General features: G+C 35.9%; 1 pseudogene; it reads left to right on the forward strand.

Moving 5' to 3' along the window:
• Positions 1 to 3,344: 3,344 nt before the first annotated feature.
• On the forward strand, positions 3,345 to 17,258 carry LOC137393029 (dolichyl-diphosphooligosaccharide--protein glycosyltransferase subunit STT3A-like; annotated as a pseudogene).
• The last annotated feature ends 1,777 nt before the right edge of the window (positions 17,259 to 19,035 follow it).

Genomic DNA, 19,035 nt, shown 5'->3' on the forward strand with positions numbered 1-19,035 from the left:
ATAGGTTTAGTATACCACTCACTAGGTGACCATGGACAAGCACTAGAATATTACACCAAGTCATTGGATATGCATAAAGCTGTATATGGTGCTGAGGCTAATCACACTGATATTGCTACTAGCTACAGCAACATAGGTTCAGTATACAACTCACTAGGTGACCATGGACAAGCACTAGAATATCACACCAAGTCATTGGATATGCGTAAAGCTGTATATGGTGCTGTGGCAAATCATACTGATATTGGTACTAGCTACAACAACATAGGTTTAGTATACCACTCACTAGGTGACTATGGACAAGCACTAGAATATCACACCAAGTCATTAGATATGCGTAAAGCTGTATATGGTGCTGAGACTAATCATACTAGTATTGCTACAGCGTACAACAACATAGGTTCAGTATACGACTCACTAGGTGACTATGGACAAGCACTAGAATATCACACCAAGTCATTGGATATGCGTAAAGCTGTATATGGTGCTGAGGCTAATCATACTGATATTGGTACTAGCTACAACAACATAGGTTTAGAATACAACTCACTAGGTGACTATGGACAAGCACTAGAATATCACACCAAGTCATTAGATATGCTTAAAGCTGTATATGGTGCTGAGGCTAATCATACTGATATTGGTACTAGCTACAACAACATTGGTTTAGTATACCACTCACTAGGTGACCATGGACAAGCACTAGAATATCACACCAAGTCATTGGATATGCGTAAAGCTGTATATGGTGCTGAGGCTAATCATACTGATATTGGTACTAGCTACAACAACATAGGTTTAGTATACAACTCACTAGGTGACTATGGACAAGCACTAGAATATCACACCAAGTCATTAGATATGCTTAAAGCTGTATATGGTGCTGAGGCTAATCATACTGATATTGGTACTAGCTACAACAACATAGGTTTAGTATACCACTCACTAGGTGACCATGGACAAGCACTAGAATATCACACCAAGTCATTGGATATGCGTAAAGCTGTATATGGTGCTGAGGCTAATCATACTGATATTGGTACTAGCTACAGCAACATAGGTTCAGTATACAACTCACTAGGTGACCATGGACAAGCACTAGAATATCACACCAAGTCATTGGATATGCGTAAAGCTGTATATGGTGCTGAGGCTAATCATACTGATATTGGTACTAGCTACAACAACATAGGTTTAGTATACAACTCACTAGGTGACTATGGACAAGCACTAGAATATCACACCAAGTCATTAGATATGCGTAAAGCTGTATATGGTGCTGAGGCTAATCATACTAGTATTGCTACTAGCTACAGCAACATAGGTTTAGTATATGAATCACTAAGTGACCATGAGCAAGCGCTTGACTGTTACACCAAATCTTTGGATATACTTCACATAATACACTACGAAAAACCAAATCACCCTGACATACAGCTTTTACAAACTATAATCTTTACCTGCATAAATGAAGTTTTTTCCTAGTAACTATTTTATGAGTAATATTTTGTGTCAAAATTGGCAACTTTAATACCACTACCAGTGCTTGCATCTTTCCTTTTTGATTCTACTGTATGTTTTGGGTATAATGTTTATCATTGAACATTCAGTTTAGCTTTCTGCATTAATTGTGACAGAAACATGCTTTATTATATCCTCCGTATCTTCCTATGCGTAGTCCATGTTTACTCGAACAAGTCTTTAGAGCGTTTTTTTTGTTTAAATTTATTGCATTCTTTTTTTATCATAATGTATAATAACACTATATATATTATATATTTATGGTAATATATAGTAATATCGACAGCTCTTGGTGAGGTATATTGATTGTTCATAGTTGTTAATTAAGGTGAAGTCTAAAACTGGTCTAAAGGATTATACTAGTAGGCAGGTTTAATATTACTACAGAGTGGGGATGCAACTCCAACTTCCACTATAATAACCGAGATTTTATTATTATAAAGTTTGAGCTTTTGCAGATTTAATATAGACCAGTAGCTACATGAGTCAAATCAGTTGAATCATAGCCTTTTTTTCCAGTTAGCATCGAGCTTCATGTCTAACCAATTGTTATAAAGTCATAGGTTATTGTCTTTAGTATTTTGAATTTATTTATTCAACTGAACACTATGATTGCTAAAGATAAACTGCCCTCATTGTATCCAGCAAGTTTCATCAACTAGTATGATGCAAGACGCAGAAACAGCAAGCAGCAAGTAAAAACAACAGGGCATTGAGTGCAAATAAGCCACACCATAACACAAATCCGTAGCCGATATCATGAAATGCATTCTGCTTTTACAGTTTTTGCTTTGAGGGCTAAACTTTACAATTATCTCAACAGATCAATAACATTATTAATGTCTTTCTCCTCCACATATATTCTCACCATCAATAAAACTCCATCTTATATACAAAAGTGGTGATCCCACTGTACAATAACTTTTAACAACAATAAGGCATTGAAACGCGTGAAAATATTTTTGGCATAATGTTTTCAGAAGTTGCTTTCTCATGTCAATCAAATGCCTCGCCTTTCACATTAATTTTAACATCGTTAATTTGGTAACATGCTATAGACCTGTCTTTAAAGATTTGCTACTCTTGAGTCTTTTCCTAACTGTCTGCTACTATCAACTCTTATAACTCAGCACCTCAGCATCTACTCCTATGAATTAGAAACTCTCACACTCAGTTCATGATTATCTCTAAGGAGAATCGGACATCAAACTGTGTAGGGAACTACTGCCTTTTCATTACTGATCCAACAAATGCAAAGGTAAGAAACTTAAGCCATTTCAGTCTGACTTACTGCTCAAGGTTTTGATATCTACATAGCCTATGGTCTTGTACAACTTTCACATCGCAGTCACTAAACCAAGGCTATGATGATGAGCAACCCATGATATGATAGTGTTGTTTTTACCATGCTACAGGGTGAGAAGTTGAACACTTTCCTTTACAAATATTTAATAAGATTATTATAGACCCGTAATCAACCTGCTGCAAGGTAAGTGATTAGGTTGTAATAGCTTTTACAGGAGTTATCTTATCTAGCAAATGCAAGTGTAAGCAACTTCGAGTTATCCTAATTCATTTGCAGCATGGCCCCTGAAAGGCCTAATCTTGACTGAGCTTGTGTTTCTTAACCAACTCCACAAGACCATCAATACACCAATACAGCAGCTACTTGGTATCCTAAACCAAGACTACAATGATGAATAATCAATGATATCATAGTGTTGTTTTTAACATGCTACGGCATGAGATGTTAAAAACTCCACCCCATAAATATTTAATAACATTGTGATGAGCTTGTAATCAACCTTCTACAAAGTAAAATGATGGCTCCTGGACAACCAAAACTTCCAAGGTGTAGGTTTTAGTTACAAGAAACCTCCCCTGTAACAAAAGTTTCTTTCATAATTTGGCACAGCCATGAAAACAAAATTTCATTATAAAATTGATTAAACAATATATTATTAGAAGTACAAAGAGCTAAGTGCTGTTGAATTTTCACAAATTGTTAAATCAATTATTGATCATTAACTGGAATCACTTTATAATATGAAAGGAAATACATAGAGTAATGCTGACTTCCAGAGTATTTTCAGCTGCTTTATTTGAGACAAATTCTCATTGGAAACTTTGGTTATCATTGTATTAACCCTTTACCATTTACTCCTAGCTTGCTTGTAATTGTACAGCCATCCTTCCTCTACATCTCTTCATTTAGAATATATTATATAGTATAATTCATCTGAACTACTAAACATTGCAGACTGTATCTTTAGCGAAAAACATCAAAGTTCACATGACAGGGCTAATCATTGCTCTTTGGGCTATTCAGTCAATGACTTAAGATGCAACCAATGAAATCACTTAACAATGGGAGAGTAACTAGTTAGAACAATGTTGATTTGCCAAGATCAGTTCAGAGACCTGTAGTCGCTTCTTGCTAAGATCAGTTGATTTGGTTGAGATAAATACATTTTGGAAACTTTGGTTAAAATTGTGTTGTTCTTATAGTATTTACTACCAGCCTGCTTGTAATTGTACTAACAGTTATCCTCTACATCAATTCCTTTATAATCATGTCTATAGTACATTTAATCTTAACTACTAAACATGGTAAAGGGTATCTTTAGCAGAAAACTTCAAAGCTCACGTAGAGAGTCAAAAATTTAAGGTCATCAACAGTGATATTTGAAGCTGCCTGAAAACTTAGCCTCAGTCTTAAAGTAAAATAATAAAAAATGGAAAAGTGTCACTTTTTGGTCGTTCTCTAGCAAAAGCAAAAATATACATATGGTTTTACAAGAAAAGTATTTGTGTATAAATCCATACCTCTATCGGTGTATAAACTTGAGCTAACTCAAGCTATGATAATATATTCTCCACATTTTTTTAAAGACATTAATTTAACTAACAGACATGGTTCACTAATTTTTCAAAGTAGATGCGAAAAAACTATTAAAATCTTTTTAAAACGTAGTTTTTTGCCAAATTTATGTGGTTTTTATAAAAATGCATTATACTCCATGTATTATCATGCTTCATCTCGACAGCCAAATGTAAAAAATCAATAACGCCTGTTTGAAGTCTTTATTTGTTATTTATTTGTTCTTGCTTCTGTCCATAGATGTTTTTTCTATTTTTCATGTTGTAATATATGACAGTTCCAAAATTTAATTGTTACAAGTTTCAGCCATGTAGTGCATACATATTTATAATTTGTACAGATATTATTTCCGAGTTTTGTGGAGCCGTGAAACGGATAAAGGAAATTATATTGAAACAACTTTAATACAGCTGCTGGTACTCAGATTCCTTTTTGATTCTATGTTTTTGGGTACAATTTTTATTATTGGTCATTCAGTTTCTCTTTCTGTATTAATTGTGACAAAAACTTGCTTTATTATATCATCCATATTTGACTATTATATGTAATCCATGTTTAATTGTACAAGTCATTCAAATGATTTCTCTTCTTTTAATTTTATTTATCCCCATTTTATTATAATTTATAATAACACTATACATACTATATATTTATGGTAATATATAATGATATCATCAGCTAATTGTGAGTTATATTGATTGTTCATAGTTGATAATTAAGGTGAAGCCTAAAGCTCGTCAAGAGGGTTCTATTAGTAGGCATGTTTAATATTACTACAGAGTTGGAATGCAACTCCATTTTCTACTTCAAAATTTTAGTTCTTAGCAAAGCTACTTTAGACCAGTGGCTACATGAGTTGAACCAGTTGAATCATAGTCTTTTTTTCTCAAATAGCATCAAGCATCATGTCAAACAAATCTGTAACTGATACCATGAGATGCATTCTTCTTTTACAGTTCTTGCTTTGAGCGCTAAACTTTACAAGTATGTATCTCAACTAACGAACTTACCTTATCAATATCTTTCTCTTCCACATATATTCTCACTATCAATAAAACTTAATTTTAGATACAAGAGTGGTGAGACCACTGTACAATAATTTTTTATCTACATTAAGGCTTCGAGACCCATAAAAATGTTTTGGCATAATTTGTTTTTAGAAGTTGCTTTCTAATGTCAGTGAAATACCCAGCCTTTCGCAATGCTTTTAACATTGATAATTTAGTACCATACTAAAGACCTGTTTTTTCAAGATTCGCTATCTTTGAGTATTTTCCTAGTTGTCTGTTCCTATCAACTCTTATAACTCAGCACCTCAACATCTAGTCCTAGGAATTAGAAACTCTAACACTCAGTTCATGACTATCTCTAAGTAGAATCAGACATCAAACTGTGCAGGGAATTACTGTCTTTTCATTGCTGATATAACATATGCAAGGGTAAGAAACTTGAGCTATTTTAGTCTGACTTACTGCTAAAGATTTTTATATCTGCATAGCTCTACAACTTTTACACCACTGAATGAACAAGCCATAATATGATAGTGTTGCTTTTACCATGCTACGGGGTGAGAAGTTGCAAATTTCACTTTAAAAATCACTAATAAGATTTTCATAGACCTGTAATCAACCCACTGCAAGGTAAGTATTGATGTTGTATTAGCTTTCACAGGAGCTGGCTCATCTATCAGGTGCAAGTGTAAGCAACTTCAAGTTATGCTGATTCATTTACAGCATGGCCCTCCTAAAGGCCTGATTTTGGCTGAGCTTGTGATCTATGACTAACTCCACCTGGCCATCAATAAATCTATGCAGCAATCCAAGGTATCCTAAACCAAGGCTACGACTGATGGATAAGTTAGTGTTGTTTTTATCATGCTACAAAGTGAGAAGTTGAAAACTTCACTTAAAAAATATTTAATGAAATTGCGATGAGCTTTAAATCAATCTGCTACAAAGTAAAATGATGGTCCCCTTGACAACCAAAACTTCCAAGGTGTATGCTTCTGTAACAAAATTGTGAATGTTTCTTTCAAAGTTTTAGAACTTTTGTTAACATTGTGTTAATCCTTTAGTAATTACTACCAGCCTGATGAATGTAGTGTTACAGTCATCCTCTACATCAACTCTTTTACGCTCTCTTTTATACTAGATTTCCTCTGAAACTGTAACATTAACTGAACTAAACATGGTAACTACTAAACATGGTAAAGCGTATCTTTAGCAGAAAACCTCAAAGCCCACATAGCGCAGTCACAAATTTAAGAAAGTCATCAACGGTGATATTTTTAGCTTCTTGAAAACCTAGCCTCAGTCTTAAAGTAAAATGATAAAAAATGGAAGTGTCACTTTTTGGTCATTTTCTAGCAAAAGCAGCAAGATACATGTACTTATGAGTTTACAAGAAAAATATTTGTGTATAAATTAATACCTCTATCAATGTATAACATTGAGTTAACTTAAGTTATGATAATATATTCTCCACATATTATTTTTCTAAGGGCACATGAATTTAACTAACATAATGGTTTACTCATTTTTCAAAGTAGATGTGAAAAAACTTTAACAAATTTTTAAAACTCTAGTTATTTGCCAAATGTAGTTTTTAGTAAAATGCATTATACTTCACGAATTATAGCCTACTTGTATTAAGAACACTTGAAATTCTGGAATCACCACAAATGTACTTAGAAATTGGATTGCAATGCTGGGAACTGCCCTGTTCTTAATTGTACTAAAATTCCAGCAAAACTCAATTTCTGCCTCAGGACTATGTTTACTGCAATTATTTAACTTGTTCATTTTCAAAAGCAGAAAAACCTCCACTTACAAAAAGATCTACATACAAAATTTCTATGTTGTGAAACATATTTTCGTAGAAAACTTGCTCCGACCAAATAAAGATGGTACTAGACACAAAAGCTGGAAGGTCTTGCATACTTAGGCCCTTTGGTTTGAAAAGCAAAAGAAAAATAATAGACGGAAAAGTAAACTTTAATTTTCCTGTTTGTGCTCTTTTTAATCTATTGGTTATGTCTTGAATCTAGCGTAGTACATATTTTTTTTCATCTGTTATCTTGTAGCTGCCTCTTCCCATTGTTGTATAGTTTGGAGTTATCATTTGTCAAATACAGAGTAGGAAAACTTCTAGTTTTAGGTTTTTAAGTCCTACAGTTCCTGTATGAAGACAACTTTTCAGTTCACGCAGATGTAAATAAATATATTCACTTGCATTCCTAAAAGAGTTATTCTGAGCACAGTAAAACCAAGGTAATTATACAACGCCCACCTACTCTGACCACCAACTTTCCTCAGCCTTATCTCGCAAGCCAAATGTAAAAAAAATACAAAACACTGTTTGTAGTTTTTATTTTTTATTTATCTGTTCTTTCTTCTGTCCAAGGTTGCTTTTTATTAATTATTATTATTTTTTGTACATAATTATTATTTATACATATATTATTTCTGAGCTTTGTAGGGGCTTGGAACGAATAAAGGAAATTATATTGAGGCAGCAATTCTTCTAGACTTTATGTATCTTGATGGGACCTTGAAAATATTACCTATTCAGAGATGAACAAAATACCCTATACAGTGCAACCTCCCATAATTAATGTCATATGGCAGGGTCCACTTGTACTTATGTTTTAATTTGTATGTTCTACAATGTGCTTCTCCTTTTCTCTCCTCTGCTCATACTTTTCTCTCTCTCTTACTCACTCTTACTGTCGCTTCTCCTCCTATCCCTAACTCTTGCCTTCTCCCCAAAATGATAGTGCTGACTAGTATGAAAAACATTGCTTATTTTGTGGAGTTGCTCTCTCCTTCACTACTCGTCTTTTTATTACTCCATCATTTTTTTTGTATTTTATGAATTAACTATGGATATCGATAGTATAACTCCCCAATTGTTTGTTTCTGCATGCAAATGAAAGGATTTGTGTAGTACGTGTAATTCAAAATCTTTCTACCCACCAAATGAAACCAACAATTAAATTTGTTCTTTACATAGACTAGATACTTTAGCGATGTAATTTTGCCTCCAAGTCTAGTTTTAAAGGTGAAATTAGTTCATTCGTAATTAATGATAACATTTTGAAAGGATGCATCATTTGTTACATAGGTCAAATCTGTCCTCGCGAGACGATGAAAATGTTACTTATGCAGAAAATTGTTCAATTAGGGTGCGATATACAAGCAAAGGCAATTATAGACAAAAACAATATTAAAGTTAAAAGAAATAGTTGCAAGTCACAATTGGTAATAGGAAGATCAACACAAACTAAAATCAATGTCTGGACTAGGTGCCCGGAAATGGTCATACCAAAAGATTTCAAAGGATGTACCCAAAATTAAAATACATAGATAGTGGTTTTATAATAAAATTTAGTTTAATCAACAGACACAATAATAACACAGCATAACACCGTGAAATGCACTCTAGCAAGTATAAATACAGTGTCAGATGTAAGAGTGTGTGTACATGGGGAGATAATTCGAAAAAAGCCTTTTAATATTATTATTTTCCATCGTGTGAAAGAAGACTACTGGTCGGTTGTGTCTTCTGTATGTATTCTGTTGTATATGTGTGTGTCTACCTCATGCTCGCTCGTATTGTAGGAACTTAGGTTACAGATGCCAGTCCGGTATTGAGGGGTCGCACCGCAAGTACGTGGGCCTATAGGAGTCAACCATGTGGATGACTACAGAGCTATATAAGCATGTGACCAATTGCAGACGGGGCTTTTTCCTTGCGGATCTATTGGGGAGTATTATAAGAATATTTTTAAAATATTGTAAGAATATCACTAGAATATTTAACATATTTTAGTAAATTTTTGTGCGTGCCTCTCACTAGTGTAGCGGATTACTGCACTTGCAAATAGTGTACTACTATGTGGGATCTAGTACAAGTTGGCTAATTTTACCAAGTTTGATTATATAAATATGGCTGTAATCGTGTGCTACATATTTTAGTCAATGATTCAGTAGTACTGGTGATTAGCTGTTGTAAGTACAAGAGTAGAACAAGCAGTGCAAAAATAAGAAACCCTGTGCAGATCTATATGACAATGATGTATATTCTAACAAACTAATATATACTACAAAAAGATAAATTTACGCCCAATAAATTGATCCGACATCAATAGATGACTTGGAGTTGAGACATCAATAGATTGATGACTCAAACCTTGCTGTACAAAAATCTCAGACACAGAGTAAACTAGAGTTACAGCCTTTATGTATAACAAAGTTAAGCAAACTTGAGCAAACTTGCAGCTACAGCCTTTTTGTATATATGTATAGTCACTTGTCCCGGATGCTTTCGGAAAATTATAGATCCTATTAGGAAAGTGGTGTTTCCGGTTCAGTAGGAAATTATTTGACTCGCCGATTTCTTGTGCTGTCATGGTTACATAGATATTAAGTGTCGTGTTGACAAAGATTATAAACTAGTGATGCACCTTCCCTGCACCCAACCGGTCTTTCCAGATTTCTTATGAGTTACGCTACCAGGGCCGACGGCCTCAACCCTAAATGCCTTTTGCCTATACTACTTACATTACATGATTTTACTGTAACTATACTACATGAACCCTACATATATAAATCAAGGCTACTACAACTACTCTTTATCAACATATAATATCAATGGTTCTATGGACACATTGATGAAAAGTGTAGTGACTGGTATGGTTTTGTTTGTCATGCAAATCCTATGTGAACAGGCAATTCAACACACAAGCCTACCAAGTCAACTCAGTCACACACACTATTCTACACCTATTGTATGATAGTGTCAATTTGTGGTTGTTTGTTTGTTTCCCGGTTTGTTCCCCAATTTTCCGCGAGCTGAATAAATTTTAATGTAACGTGGTGCTTAGATAGATCTTAGCTACACGCTGAGTAGAACATAGAAGAGTACAGACAAGAGTATAGACGTTCTATATGAAGCCTTACTTCCGGTGGTGGCGTACGTCTAGAAAATTTGCATACACTTGCACTGAGCTAAATTTTTTTTACACTTTTTGGAGCTTAGATAAAGTGATAAAATAAATATTGACTAGATGACTCTTACATTAGTCCAAACTAACAAAGAAGTTTAAATTCTAATAATGATTAAAAGACTAATTAGTTATAATAAGGCTACAGGCCACCTTGAAAAAGTATGTAGGCTTGTTCATAACTAGGCAGACGGTCTTTTAAGAACACATAATATGTACCGTGTAATGATTTTTGCGCAAGGCCATATTCAAACCATTCTGCGCCAATTATCAACTGTGTCACCTTTCAACCGAAGGAGTAAACATATTATCGTTAGATTTGTTTTGAGTTAGCATTTTTATCGAATGCTTATCGCAAGCTAGTTAATAAAGAATGCAGTGCCCTCCATAGGTGTCAAGAATGTGGTATGGTTAAAAGCTGCTTATTGTGTATCCATATGCTTATGCGGTTGCATGCCTGTGACAAGCCTAATTAGTAGCTATCATCATCAGCAGCTATTAATTATATTGCTCTTAGTTTAATGGTTGCTTTTTATTATTGCTCACCCAATGATCGAATGATTTTTAACATTCTGATGAGAATCAGCTAACTTATATGAAATTTAAGATAGGGTTAAAAACGGCAGTTATTCAGTACTTGTATTTTCATTTTGTATAAATTTAATCCCTTTATCTAAATATAAATGTCTGAGAGTTTTCAAAATGTACAAACTTTTGTACAAGCTCAGGATTTCGAGCAGAGATAGGAAGCTCGTGGGGGTTGGAAATGGTGTAAATTTTGCTTTAGCTCTGAGTTATCTGTCTTTCAGATTTTTGTATTTAGGCTGTTAAGACTGATTATCCTAAAGAGACTGCTGGGTTATGAACCCAACCAGCTTTCACAACAGACTGATTTTTAGGAACTGCAAAATACACATGAACTATAATTTTGATGCTTTTTTTCAAGTTGGACACTTTCTTAGGCACAACATATTATAGGCTATGCAAAGAAATTCAAACTAGATTGGTCATTATAGAACTGTTTGAAAATACAAATTGAACTGGTCGCAGTTTCTATGAAATATTCAAAATCGGAGGCAATATCGAATATTTTTCTGTTGCGACATCTTATTGCTTCCTCTACTGCTCTACCATAAATTTATAGCAAATATTTTAAAAGAAAAGCAAGCGTGAAAGTAAAAATTTCATATTCTTTGTAGATCTCCTGCTCATTGAAATCATTTTAAAACAAACCATTTCACTGTTCAAACGCTTTTATGTACATGTATGTGTATTTTCCATTTGGCTCATAAACGGACACAAGCTGATTATCTTCTTGTACAGTAAACCAGTAAAAGCTTAAAATATAAGTTACCACCTTGCTGATCTGTTACAAGCTGGTTCATTTAGTGCACTGCTTTGAAGGCATGCAGTCTCAAAATATTCAGAGCTGGCCAGCTCCGTATGAACGTCAACCTTAATGAAGATTTTTAAAATTCGAGTTACTTTAACAATATGGTTATCAAAATGAAGCTGAAAGTCTGCAGATCATGATGCTATTATTTTTTCAAACATCATGTTGCCACAGAAATATATATATATATATAGGGTATCAAAGACGGGTTCTCAGCAAAATAGCTAAAATCTATACAATATTGATATCATTTAAGGTCATGTTGTGTAACTATGCAATTGTTCTTGAAGAAACTATGAATTATAATATGTGCTAACATTGTAAATAATAAAAAAATAGATAAAACTGACATTCTCAACTTTTATTCTAAAGAAATAATGGCGAAATAAATTCCATAAAGAGAGGACAAAAACAAAATCATGTTCCACATCGTAAGGAGAGAAAACCGTAAAACAGGGACGCTGTAACTCGGTGGCGTACTGTACAGTAGACACTCCTACAGCATGCGTAATCTGTAATAATTCAGGTTTCAATATTAGCTTGAATAATTTATGTGCATCATAAAATTTTTATTTCTCTCAACAAACAGACATTGGTTTGAAGTTTATGTCTTTTTATATAAAAGTTGTATTTTACATCCGTCTTATGTAGAAAGAACTTTGCTGATTGACAATAAATCAACATGAAGAGCTAATGTAAACTTAGAGTGAAATGAAGGCTAAATGTGGTCTTCACAGTAGATACATAGCAAACATATGGTATTGTTATATTTACATAACATTTAAATTTAGTTGTGATATATACATTTTTATTCAGTTGATCTTAATAAAAGTAAACACTCATGTCTGTATTCATACTGGAGTGTCTGACCTCTGAGCAGGAGGTTATAGCTCCATAACCAGAAAAGGCAACTGGTATTGAGAGGAATAGTATTCAGTCTTAAATTGCTCTCTGTAACTGAGCATGTCCAGTTGTCAAAATTTCCTTTCCACTTGGCTCAGACTTGTTTATCAATGATCACAGAAAAATTGTATGTATAAAAGGCTCTTAAACACAAGCACCACTTCTGCTAGCACTAATTCAAGTATATGTCATACTTAATTTTCAAGGATTGCTCACACAGACATACTGGTAATTGTTTAGGTAAAATCTCTATTGAACCAGAAGATTATACTCACTGCTTGACCCGTCTTACGCCAAGAACAACATTCCCATCATAGCTTCAGTTTCTGAGCATCAGCCTACAGTGTGGAGTTCTTTCTACTTTGATTTACAAATGCTCGTTTTTATGTTTCCAAGTAAGAAAATGTTATCTGGAACATGTTTACATCTATTGACTTTGGATGTTTTATAGCTCTTCTGTTATATTGGTGATCCGAGCATAAAAACCAAAAAGTATAGTATAAGGACCATGTTATGATCTTTGGGTACAGGTTAAGTCAAAGTAGCTTAAGAAGAGATCACTCCTTCCAAATTGAGTGTTATATTTAACCTGCCCATGAATTGAATACGTTAATGAGTAGTAAAATACTTTTCATAACTTTGGACCACCTGTTTTTATCTTTGTAGTTAGTGCTTGACTTTATAAAAGTTTTTAATTTGTAGCTGACATGTACTTCTGCTTCAGCAGGCTCATGGATGCCAACAACATTTTTATTTGTTAGGTACGGCCTTACAAGTGTCTATTTTGCGGTGAGATTCTTAGCTGTCATTTTGACTTCGTTTCTTACTGTTTTGCTTGATATTCTGTTTGCTCTACGTTTTCAAGGGATTTAATTATTTTACCAAGAATATTTTCTACAGAACTATGATTGCTGTTTGTATTTGCCACTGTAGGGAGTAATGGTGCGTTTTATGTTGGTCTTGGCTTCAGTTATGTGCATCCTCACTGGCATCGGGGTCTCCACCACCTTCTCATTGTACCTGAAACATATGGATCTTATCTTTGGGTCAAAGAAATCTGAACCAACCAGTAAAAAGACATCTTAAAAGATGGTTGGAGAACTCAACTACCCATTTAAAATGAGGTGGGTTAACGGAGAGTTCTCAGTAGCTTGTATGTAATACTTTTAGAATTCCAATGTATGACTATATCACGTCTACAGAAGTACAAGCTTTAGTTACCAATGTAACTAGATGTGACTTCAAAAAGTGGTATTTTCTGAAACCATCACCAATGTTAGCGAGGAGAAAATTACTTGGAAAACGGTGCTTGGCTAAACTCATCAATTCAACATTTTCTATGAGCAATGTTTCAATGGCTTGTACTTATTGAGGAGTTGTTTCCTTTTGAATGTGCCCACTGCTGTAGTCTTCACCATGACCCTTTTCCTCATCCCCTATGTTTTTCACTGCACCTGGGTCACTTCAGAGGCCTGCTCCAGTCCTTCCATTGTTCTTTCCACCAAATCAAGCAATGGTGGCCGTATTATATTTGATGACATCAGGGAAGAATATTACTGGCTGAAGCAAAACACTCCAGAGGTAACAAGGATGTTCTTCACTGTGATATTTAGTAATACCGTAAAATTCAAATGTTCATTCGTGTCCTGCTAACTCTTGCTAAATAAAATTGTAGTTAAAGTGATATTTACTTTTTGTATTCCAACGCTAACTATGAACCTGTTATCAACGTCTGTTGTTGTTCATTTGAAGACTCAGATTTATAAATAATTTTTTATTGACTTTTTTGGTTAGTTTAGTCTTCTAGAACTTGCCTCCTCCCTTGGCTATGTGTTCTAGTTGTTTATTGACTAATTAGTCATGAGATTCTCTCTCGCTAAGTTTATATACGCACTTACTTTTTTGTCAAGGATGCAAAAACTATGTCTTGGTGGGATTACGGATATCAGATAACAGCTATGGCTAATCGAACAATTTTGGTAGACAACAATACTTGGAATAACACTCACATATTCAGAGTTGGGCAGGTGGGCATCTTAGGATTGACTTTGCTTATTCTTTCATTTATGAGACATTCGAGAGATCTATTACTTGACTACACAGTATGATCCCATTTACTATGTTGCGTCGAATGCTTTGTCATGCAGGCAATGTCATCGTCTGAAGATAAAGCCTATGAAATCATGAGAGGGTTGGATGTGGGATATTTGCTTGTTATATTTGGTAGTCTCACTGGATATTCCTCAGATGGTAAGTGCTCTTTTTTCCAATGAACTTGCATCCAAACACTGCCCACTGCTGATATCTCCCCCTCGTCTCTCTCCCACTCGTCTCTCCCACTCGTCTTTCTCCCACTCGTCTCTCTCTCCCACTCGTTCCTCTCCCACTTGTCACTCTCTCCCACCTGACTTTCTCCCACTCGTCAATCTCTCCCACTCATCAATCTTTCCCACTTGTCACTATTTCCCACTTGTCTCTCTCTCCCACTCGTCTCTCTCTACCACTCATCTCTCTCTTCCACTCGTCTCTCTCTCCCACTCGTTCCTCTCCCACTTGTCACTCTTTCCCACCTGACTTTCTACCACTCGTCACTCTCTCCCAGTCATCTCTCTTTCCACTTGTCTCTCTCCAACTCGTCTCTCTCTCCCACTCATCTCTTTCTTTCCCACTAATTTCTCTCTCCCAATCATCTCTCTCTCTCACCTGTCTCTCTCTCTCTCGTTTATCTTTCCCCCACTCATTTCTCTCTCCTCCACTCATCTCTTTTTTTCACTCGTCTTTCCCTCACTTGTCTCTCTCCCACTCGTCTCTCTCTCCCACTCGTCTGTCTCGCACTCGTTTCTCTCTCTTATTTGTCTCTCTCTCCCCACTCGTCCTTCGCTCTCGCACTGGCCTTTCACTTATCTCTCTTGCTCTCATCTCTCCTTCACTTGTCTATCTCCTACTCGTCTCACTCACTCGTCTCTCTCACTCATCTCTCACTCGTCTCTCTCACTCATCTCTCACTCGTCTCTCTCACTCATCTCTCACTCATGTCTCTCACTCATATCTCTCATTCATCTCTCTCACTCACCTCTGTCACTCATCTCTCTCACTCATCTCTTTCACTCATCTCTCTCGCTCACTCCCCTCTCACTCACTCCCCTCTCTGACTCTTCTCACTCATTTCTCTCACTCCTCTCTTTCACGCCTCTTTCACGCACATTTTTCTCACTCACTTTTTTTCACTCACGCTTTTCTCACTCACACTTCTCTCACTCACGCTTTTCTAACTCACTCTTTTCTTACTCACCCTTTTCTCACTCACGCTTTTCTCTCTCCCCTCCTCTTCTTTGTCCCCTGGCCCGCTCTCTCCCCTTTCGGTTCCTTATTGTTCCCACACCCTCTGCTTCTGCTCCGTGCCTCTTCCCTTTCTCTCTCTAGAACTTGACAGAAGTATCCCGATGTCTTGTACTAATCATAATAAGGCTCTTTACAAATATCAACAAGTTTTTTGTGGGTGGGATGTTTTGGCGGTCCAACACCAGAGGACGCTCACATAAAGGAAGCAGACTACTACACTCCGTAAGAAGAGTTTAGGATTGACAAAGATGGTTCTCCCACTCTGCTCAACTGCCTCATGTACAAGCTCTGTTATTATAGATTTGATTCAGCCTACACTGAACAGAGTGAGTGTATATTTGTTTCTACAATACTCATAGTTGTATATTTCAGTTCAGAGGAGCCGATTGCTTGTGAGGGTGTAAAGGAAACTGCCGGTTCTTTTCACTTCTTCATAAGACAGCCAAGCAATGCAAATAAACAGTTTTTATTCATCAAATGATATATCTTTCAGCCAAATTATGTATACATGTAAATGCATGCAACACCGGGTAGCACAGTTAGTAAATACATGAATGCAAATGTGAGCAACAATTGTCAGTCATGCAGAGAGCCTGCGCTGCTCTCCTGGAATGATCTAGGCAGGCTTTTATATGTTTCTTTTTGCAGTAGGCTCCAGCTCATCGCTTCAAGCCATCTTCCTTTATGATGTAACTGGTGTACCTGACTCTATTATCTAAATCGTAATGGGGTCAGTTAAGCCAAGTGGAGTGTAGCTGAGCTGGCTCATTTTGTCTGTCATAACAACAGAGATGGTCATGTTCTTGTGCACACTTGATTCTGCTAGCCGAGCTAACAATTGTCTTGGTTTATTATACATGCCCTACTTCTTGATCTTCCCGCCACACTGCTCAGTGTTGGTGCCTGGCTGGCTGCCACTACAATAGACAATTATAATGTTGGTATATCTCCTACAGAGAAAGGTACTATTTCGTCAGAGTAAGTGGAATATAGCAACTCTGCGATGTTTACCATCTTGTACAATTTGTTATGACATTCTTCGCTTCTTCTTTTTTTGCAAATTAATAACCAAGCCATCAGGATATGATAGAGTACGTATTGCCAAGATTGGTAACAAGGATTTTGAACTCGATGTGTTGGAGGAGGCATTTACCACAGAGCATTGGATACTTAGAATATACGTAGTAAAATACTTGGTCAACCGAGATGTATAGAGAACCCATCAAACCTTTTGTATAGTTTCTCAGCCTCATGCTAGTACAATCTTTAGCTTACGCAATGGCTTAGCTACTGTGACACAGATGTTTCTCAGAGATGCTTAGCATCTGATTAGATTCATGTCATGAATAACTCTATATAGCCTGCTAGTAGCTTTCTTGAATGCATGATCAACGCGTTATTTGTAGCATCAGTAATGATCCACTATGCTGTTTAAATTTAGTTGTACAGTTCAATAAAGCCTATGCATTCCTTGGTTGCCTTCATTTTATCAATTTTGCCTGAGTCTTGCTAGTGGATGTTTAAAAATCAAGTATCTGATGCCAGGGCTCAGCTATCAGATATGATGAGTAGACACATACATGTAGCAGTTCGTAAATGTTCCAGCATCATTTGTGCATACATGTAAGGGTGGTGAGAATAAGTCAGCATGATACACTAGTTTTTGTGTTTTATGTGTGTTTTTAAGCTATGATGTTTGGCTCCTTGATCTTCACCCTTCAGCGCATCACACCTCAATCTATTTAATCAGTCACTGTATCTTGCTTGCGTTGCCACCTTGTTTATGGCTGTAGTGTCACTCTACGCTTGAATGGTTCTGTTAAAAATGCAGTCTTTCTGCATTCCTCATGAGCATAATCATCACTATTTCCTGTGACATGTGATCTGGCAATGGGTGCCCTTTGTATCGTGGAAGTTGAAGCAAAGCTATCTGCTTTTTCATACTGACCTCTGTGCTCTTCCCAAATAGTCAACATCTCATTGCTCACACTCCTCCTATTGTTTGGTCTTGGTTCCCCATTCCAATTCTATTGTGAATTCTTGCCTCCCATTCTGGTGGTGATCTTCTTGGGCTGTGAATATTTGGCTCTGTCTCCGTAATTGCAACTATGAAATTTTTAAAAAGTCAGCACTTCCATACTTTCTCCAACGGTTTTCAAATTTTTGATTTGATGAATATCATGCTTGGTTGTTTTTATAGCTGCCATGGAATTGCTTACCCATTGGCCTGTTGGTTTTTTTTGTCTCTGCTGCTTGGGTTGGTTGCTGCACTGCTACCATAAGTTCTATCTCATTGGAACCAATTGTTATTATTATTATTATGTCTATGTCTACTGTCAGCTACTCTCTCAGCTTCTCTTAGCTTCAGAGCTTTTAGGCTTTAATTTATTGCTTTCAACTGCTCTTATAGTTTTATGTCACAGTTTACTTTGCTAACGTTTGCATATGCATATATATTGATTAGGCAAAATAGCATTTGACTTTTGCATCTTCTGCGAAGCTATGAAGGTGCTATCAGCTGTATGGATGCTAGAGTTAGTTAGCAAGCCCTTTTTGAAAGTGACTGGCTGACTTCAGACAAATGATGATAGTATTGTCTGGTCTAATGCATCAGTGTTCATTGTGACAAACAGTCTTACCGCCATAGTTGTGATGCTTTCTTAATATGTGCCAATAGTTTCAGATTCTTGCTTTAATTTACTGTTCAGGTCCACGTAGTTTGCTATTACACCTGTTACTGCAAGTTTTTCAGCAAGTACATCTATGAGCATGCAACAGTTCTCTCTAATGTTTAGATTCCTCTCTATAATATTTTGATAAGTGATGAAGGCTCATTCGGTGCAATAAAATAAAAGTATTTTTTTCAAAATTTTCTCATGTAGACCTAATGCTCAGCGCTTAGCTTTTCAGCTCATAATTGTCTGTCTATTCACTGAAAGTTGTTTCTGTCGAGGGTTCATTTGACAACTTCTGTACTTTTGGTAAGTTTTT

Source organism: Watersipora subatra, chromosome 4 (genome assembly GCF_963576615.1).
Source record: "Watersipora subatra chromosome 4, tzWatSuba1.1, whole genome shotgun sequence".
Lineage (NCBI taxonomy): Eukaryota > Metazoa > Bryozoa > Gymnolaemata > Cheilostomatida > Watersiporidae > Watersipora > Watersipora subatra.